The sequence below is a fragment of the Mauremys mutica genome, chromosome 10, assembly GCF_020497125.1.
Source record: "Mauremys mutica isolate MM-2020 ecotype Southern chromosome 10, ASM2049712v1, whole genome shotgun sequence".
Taxonomy (NCBI): Eukaryota; Metazoa; Chordata; order Testudines; family Geoemydidae; genus Mauremys; species Mauremys mutica.
In genome coordinates this window covers 69,686,423-69,692,723 of record NC_059081.1, presented here as the reverse complement: position 1 = coordinate 69,692,723, position 6,301 = coordinate 69,686,423, and positions in this window count along the sequence as shown.

The following is a 6,301-nucleotide window of genomic DNA, read 5'->3' as shown; positions in this document are numbered from 1 at the left end:
CTGAATCCCCACTGCAGCTTGAGATCCCTTCCGCGCTTGCTGCCTGCCCCAGAGCATTTCCCCTCACAGCACCATTTGGCTTTCACTCTTCAGTTGAGTTTCCTGCCACTTTCTCCAGGCTTCTGTCCTCACACTGGTTTTACTTTATTTTTTCTCTTTTATTCTTTCATTTCTTTCCCCCGGTTTGGTTAAACCTACCCTGTACTTGACCCTCCACACCCTCTAACCGCTTCCCACTAGAGCCTCCCTTCTCTCGTGACTTGTAGGTCACACTCTGCAGTGTCTGGGTCTCCCTCTCCCAGGCTCCCTGCTCCTGGGAAGCCTCCAGCTTCTCCCCCAAACCCCAAATCCTAATTTATTCTGTGCCGCTGCCACCCCCACATCTGCCTGTCCCCAGCCCGGCTGTTAATTCTAATCCTCAACCCTCCCATCACTTCTGCCACCAACCCCCTCCCTCCGTTCTGCCCCTGCAGCCCCACGTCTGCCCTCACGGCCCCTCTGCTCCTGTTGGGCGGGGGAGGGGGGCTGCAAGGTGGAAGTGTTGCCTAGGACGCAAAGTATCCTTGCACCGGCCCTGCTGCTTGGGCTGCTCCATCCCCAGCGGCAGAGACACAGCAATGAAGGTGCCAGAAGCTTTTGGTGAGGAGGGATCAGAAGAGGCAGGTACCAGCTTTAAACCCCAGAGGGAAGCTCCCTCCCCTAATGCAGCCTCAACGCCCAGGCCAGGAAACAGAGACTTATTGGTACTGGTTGAAGACAGGATACTGGACTATGTGGATCATTGATCTGACCTCTCTGGCCATTCTGATGTTCTTATAACTAACCGAGCTGTATCTACCCCACATTGTAACCCACTAGACCCCAGTCCCCTCCTAGAGCTGGGATAGAACCCAGGAGTCCTGGCCGGGTCTCTCCCTACAGAGTTAGTAACAAAGGAATCATAGAATCATAGAATCTCAGGGTTGGAAGGGACCTCAGGAGGTCATCTAGTCCAACCCCCTGCTCAAAGCAGGACCAAACCCAACTAAATCATCCCAGCCAGGGCTTTGTCAAGCCTGACCTTAAAAACCTCTAAGGAAGGAGATTCCACCACCTCCCTAGGTAACCCATTCCAGTTCTTCACCACCCTACTAGTGAAAAAGTTTTTCCTAATGTGCAACCTAAACCTCCCCCTCTGCAACTTGAGACCATTACTCCTTGTTCTGTCATCTTCTACCACCGAGAACAGTCTAGATCCATCCTCTTTGGAACCCCCTTTCAGGTAGCTGAAAGCAGCTATCAAATCCCACCTCATTCTTCTCTTCTGCAGGCTAAACAATCCCAGTTCCCTCAGCCTCTCCTCATAAGTCATGTGTTCCAGCCCCCTAATCATTTTTGTTGCCCTCCGCTGGACTCTCTCCAATTTATCCACATCCTTCTTGTAGTGTGGGGCCCAAAACTGGACACAGTACTCCAGATGAGGCCTCACCAGTGCTGAATAGAGGGGAATGATCACTTCCCTCGATCTGCTGGAAATGCCCCTACTTATACAACCCAAAATGCCATTAGCCTTCTTGGCAACAAGGGCACACTGTTGACTCATATTCAGCTTTTCGTCCACCGTAACCCCTAGGTCCTTTTCTGCAGAACTGCTGCCCAGCCATTCGGTCCCTAGTCTGTAGCAGTGCATGGGATTCTTCTGTCCTAAGTGCAGGACTCTGCACTTGTCCTTGTTGAACCTCATCATATTTATTTTGGCCCAATCCTCTAATTTGTCTAGGAAGAATATACAGTCACATTTTAACCAGTGTCCCTACAGTGATTTTCCACAAGATGTCAGACCACGTTAGTATTAGAGCTCAGTGGGTCTAACATTGATTTCAGTTTCTTTCTTTTATAAAGGAATTAGATATAGGGCTCCTGCCAGCTCATTGCTAATTTCCCTGCCAAAACCCTGGAGTTTTCAGGTGCCCAAGTAGCCCCTGGAATCATGTTTAAATTACCCTCCCCGCCACCACCACCATTTGAAATGGTGCCCCTGAGTGCACAGTCCCCTACCGTGCTCCCCCAGAAGAGCTGCATGAACAGACAACTCTGCAAGTGACCCCCAGGCCTCTCTAGTTCCTTGGCCACATGGATCCTGTCCCTATTCTGGCGGCTAATCCAGAAAAAGAGCTCGCCCCTGCTCCCACCTGAGGGATGTGTTGGGTTGAGATCAGCTGGTCGAAGCAGGCAGTAGGGACAGAATCTGAGACTTGAAGCTCCTAGAGTGACCTCTGACCTTTATAGACCTGCCCTTCAGCCACCCCCAGCTATTTTCAAGTGTAACGTTATAGTAAATAGACCCATTTTAAACCCTTCACCACACAAGACAAAGCCCGTAGGATTCCTCAATAACTATTTATTTCTCCTCCCCTGCCTCCCTACAGCCACCAGCCACCTTCGAGCTTTCCCTCCTCTCTCCCAGGCTCTGCTCACTTGATTGCAGCAGCTCAGCGGATGGTCCAGCTTTGCTCTTTCACTTCCATTCTTCACTTCTTTGGGTGGCTGCATTTGCAACCAAGCAGCCTGATGGAAATAGTCCTCTGTCTCGGCAGGCAGGCCAAGCAGCTGGGGGAGGTTACCCTGAACTGTCAGGAGTGGAGGCTTGGCCTATAGGGTAGGGTTACCATATCTGAACTGTCAAAAAAGAGGACACTCCATGGGCGGGGGAGTGGATTTAATCCTCCAGACAGACGCCTCACAGGTAGATTGGGGGCCGTGCTGTCGCAAGAGGTGGGGGGAGAAGAACACCCCATTTTGTACCTGAGCCACAAGCTGTTCCCCAGAGAGACCCGGTATTCCACCATAGAGCGGGAGGCCCTGGGAGTGAAATGGGCATTCGAGGCGCTGAGGTACTGTGATGTTCGTCCATCATTGTCGATGAAGACCTCAACAACTCATTCGTTCGATGAACGGACTCTGTGCGTCCGAAGATGACTGATCAGTCCGATTCGGGCGTGGAACATCCTGTCGCACGTCGGACAGACATGTGATGGCACTGTCGATGATGTGCGTGCAGCTCTGGACTTGCGCAGCTCACGCTTTCTTTCAGCCTCAGCGGTACGCCTCACCTCAGAGGTATTACTGCCTGTGTGAATGAGGCTGCGCCATGCTGGACGGTTCAGTGCGAGGGTTTCCCATGTGGTGGTGTTGATCTCGAGGGACTTCAGAGAGGTCTTCAGCGTGTCCTTGAACCGCTTCTTTGTCCTCCATGGGAGCGCTTTCCCTGGTGAGTTCTCCATAGAAGAGCTGTTTAGGAATGTGCTCGTCTGACATTCTCACGACATGTCCGGCCCATCTGGTCTGGGCTCTCATCAGCAGTGTGTGAACTGATGGCAGACTGGCTCTGATAGTGAAGTCCTTATCGGGCACTTTGTCCTGCCATCTGATTTTTAGAAGCTTTCACAGACAGGAAATGTGGAAGTGATTGAGCCTTCGTGCATGACTCCGATAGACAGTCCACGTTTCGCAGGCGTACAGCAGAGTTGGAAGCACCACTGCTCGGTAGACCTTCAGATTCATTGGTAGGCTGATCCCTCGACGTTCCCAGACGTTGGAGCGCAATCGGCCAAATGCAGAGCTGACTTTAGCAATTCTGCAGTTTACTTCATCAGCGACTGACACTGCTCGGGAAGGGTACTGCCCAGGTATGTGAAGTGGTCCACTGCCTGGAGTCTCTGTCCATTTACAGTGATGGACGGTTCTGAGTATGGAGCGTGGGGAGCTGGCTGGTGCATGGCCTCAGTCTTCTTGATGTTAATGGTGAGACCGAAGTTGTTACATGCAGATGAAAACTTGTCCATACTGGCTTGCATTTCTGGCTCTGTACTAGCACTCAGAGCATAATCATCGGCAAAGAGAAAGTCTCGAAGTACAGTTTCCTTCACCTTGGTGATGGCACACAGTCGCCTTGGATTGAAGTTTCCTGTCAGTTCTGTACTTCAGGCCTACTCCTTCAGTGCAGTGTTGAAAGGCATCAGTCAGAGTGGCAGAGAATATCATGCTGAACAAAGTGGGTGCTAAAACACACCCTTGCTTGACGCCGTTGGTGACTGGGAAGGCCTCAAATGTTTCACCATCATCCAGGACACAAGCCATCATACCGTGATGAAATTGACGTACCATTCGTATGAATCTGTCTGGACAGCCGAATTTCGACATGATCCTCCACAGGCCCTGGCGACTGACAGAGTCAAACGCTTCTGTGAGGGCCACAAAAGTTGTGTAGAGTTCACGATTCTGTTCTTGACATTTCTCCTGTAGCTGACGCGCAGCGAAGATCATGTCAATAGTCACACGTCCCTTGCGGAAGCCGCACTGTGATTCTGGCAGTAAGCCCTGCTCCAGGTGAGTGATCAATCGTTCAACAGAACCCGTGCAAGAATTTTCCCCGCTGTAGAGAGCAGCGAGATTCCAAGGTGATTGTCGCATACCTGGCGATTGCCCTTCCTCTTATAGAGGTGCACGATGGACGCATCTCTAAATTCCTGTGGAATGGATCCCTGCTTCCAGAAGGAATGAAACAACTCAGTGAGTTTCCGTAACAGCACGGGTCCACCGACTTTGTACACCTCTGCTGGGATGGCATCTGACCCTGGGGCTTTGCCACTTGACAGCTGGTTGATGGCTTTCTTCACTTCGTCCTCTTCTGGTGAAGCAACCATGGAGTCATTGACTGCAACCTGGGGCATCTTGTCAATGGCCTCATCATTGATGACTGAGGGGCAGTTGAGAACTGCTTCAAAATGTTCAGCCCATCTCTGGAGAATCTGCGTCTTCTCTGTAAGGAGCACAGTGCCATCAGAGTTCAGGAGGGGAAAGCTCCCAGAAGACTGTGGACCATAGACTCTCCCTCACTTTAATCCAATTCACCCGCAAGTCTTGACATCATATCATATCAAGTCCTGTGGCGATGGGCGAGCGACGAAGCAGCAGGTGTGGATACACTGGGAGCTGTAGCCGCGGATCTGCACACAGGCGGCTCAGGTATAATGGTCGTTCCTCACTGACCGAAGCAGCAGTGGAGCTCGGCGTCTTCTTGAGCGACTGAGCAGCCCTATTCAGGATTGCACTGCTCACCTCCGTAGCATGAGGAGGGGGCTAGAAAAGGTGCCCTAAACATTGCCTGCTTCACCTTACCCTGGCCAGCATACCGCAGCTGGCGGGGATCCCATAAAAGCGGTCGAACAAAAACAAAACTTAGAGTGACACCGATCACCATTGGCACATGGACTGTGCGCACGCTACTGGACAACATCACGGCAGACAGACCGGAGAGAAGAACAGCACATGTCGCCAGAGAGCTCGCACACTACAACATTGACATTGCAGCCCTTAGTGAAACTCGCCTTGCTAATGAAGGACAGCTGTCCGAGTCAGGCGGAGGCTATACATTCTTCTGGAGTGGCTGCAGCAGCGATGAGCGTCGCGACTCTGGAGTTGGCTTCGCCATCAAGAATCATCTTGTTCGGAAACTTGCCCGTTCCCCCAAGGGTGTGAATGACTGACTCAGGACAATGCAGCTTCCGCTTCAAAAAGGAAAACAAGCTACTTTGATCAGCGCATACGCTCCCACAATGACCAACCAAAAGGATGTGAAGGATAAATTCTACGAAGAACTAGATGCTCTGTTATCATCAGTGCACCGCAGAGACAAGCTGATCCTGCTTGGCGATTTTAACGCAAGAGTCGGATGCGATGCCGCAGCCTGGGAAGGAGTCATCGGGAAAAATAGAGTGGGAAAGTGTAACAGCAATGGCCTGTTACTGCTGAACACTTGTGCAGCACATGACCTTCTGATCACCAATACGGTCTTCCGCCTCCCTACCCATAACAGGACTTCCTGGATGCATCCCCGTTCCAAGCACTGGCATCTGATCGACTATGTCATCATCAGGAGAAGGGACAGACAAGATGTCAGGGTTACAAAAGCTATGTGCGGCGCTGACTGTTGGACGGATCACAGGCTCATAGTATCCAAAATGAAGCTCCGTATCATGCCGAAGAGACGACCGCAAGGCTGTAAGGCTCTCAAAAGGATCAACGTGTCGAAGCTGAAGAATAGCCGCATCGCTGAAAATCTAGCGGAAGACCTAGAGAATGAGCTTGCTGATCTTCGTATTGAGGATGACGCTGCGAAAGACTGGGAGCGATTCCGCAACACTGTCCATACAGCTGCATCGAAGGTATTGGGGCCCTCCACACGCAGGCAGCAAGACTGGTTTGACGAAAATGATGCAGAAATCCAGGCCCTACTTGCTGAGAAGCACCGCCTGCATCG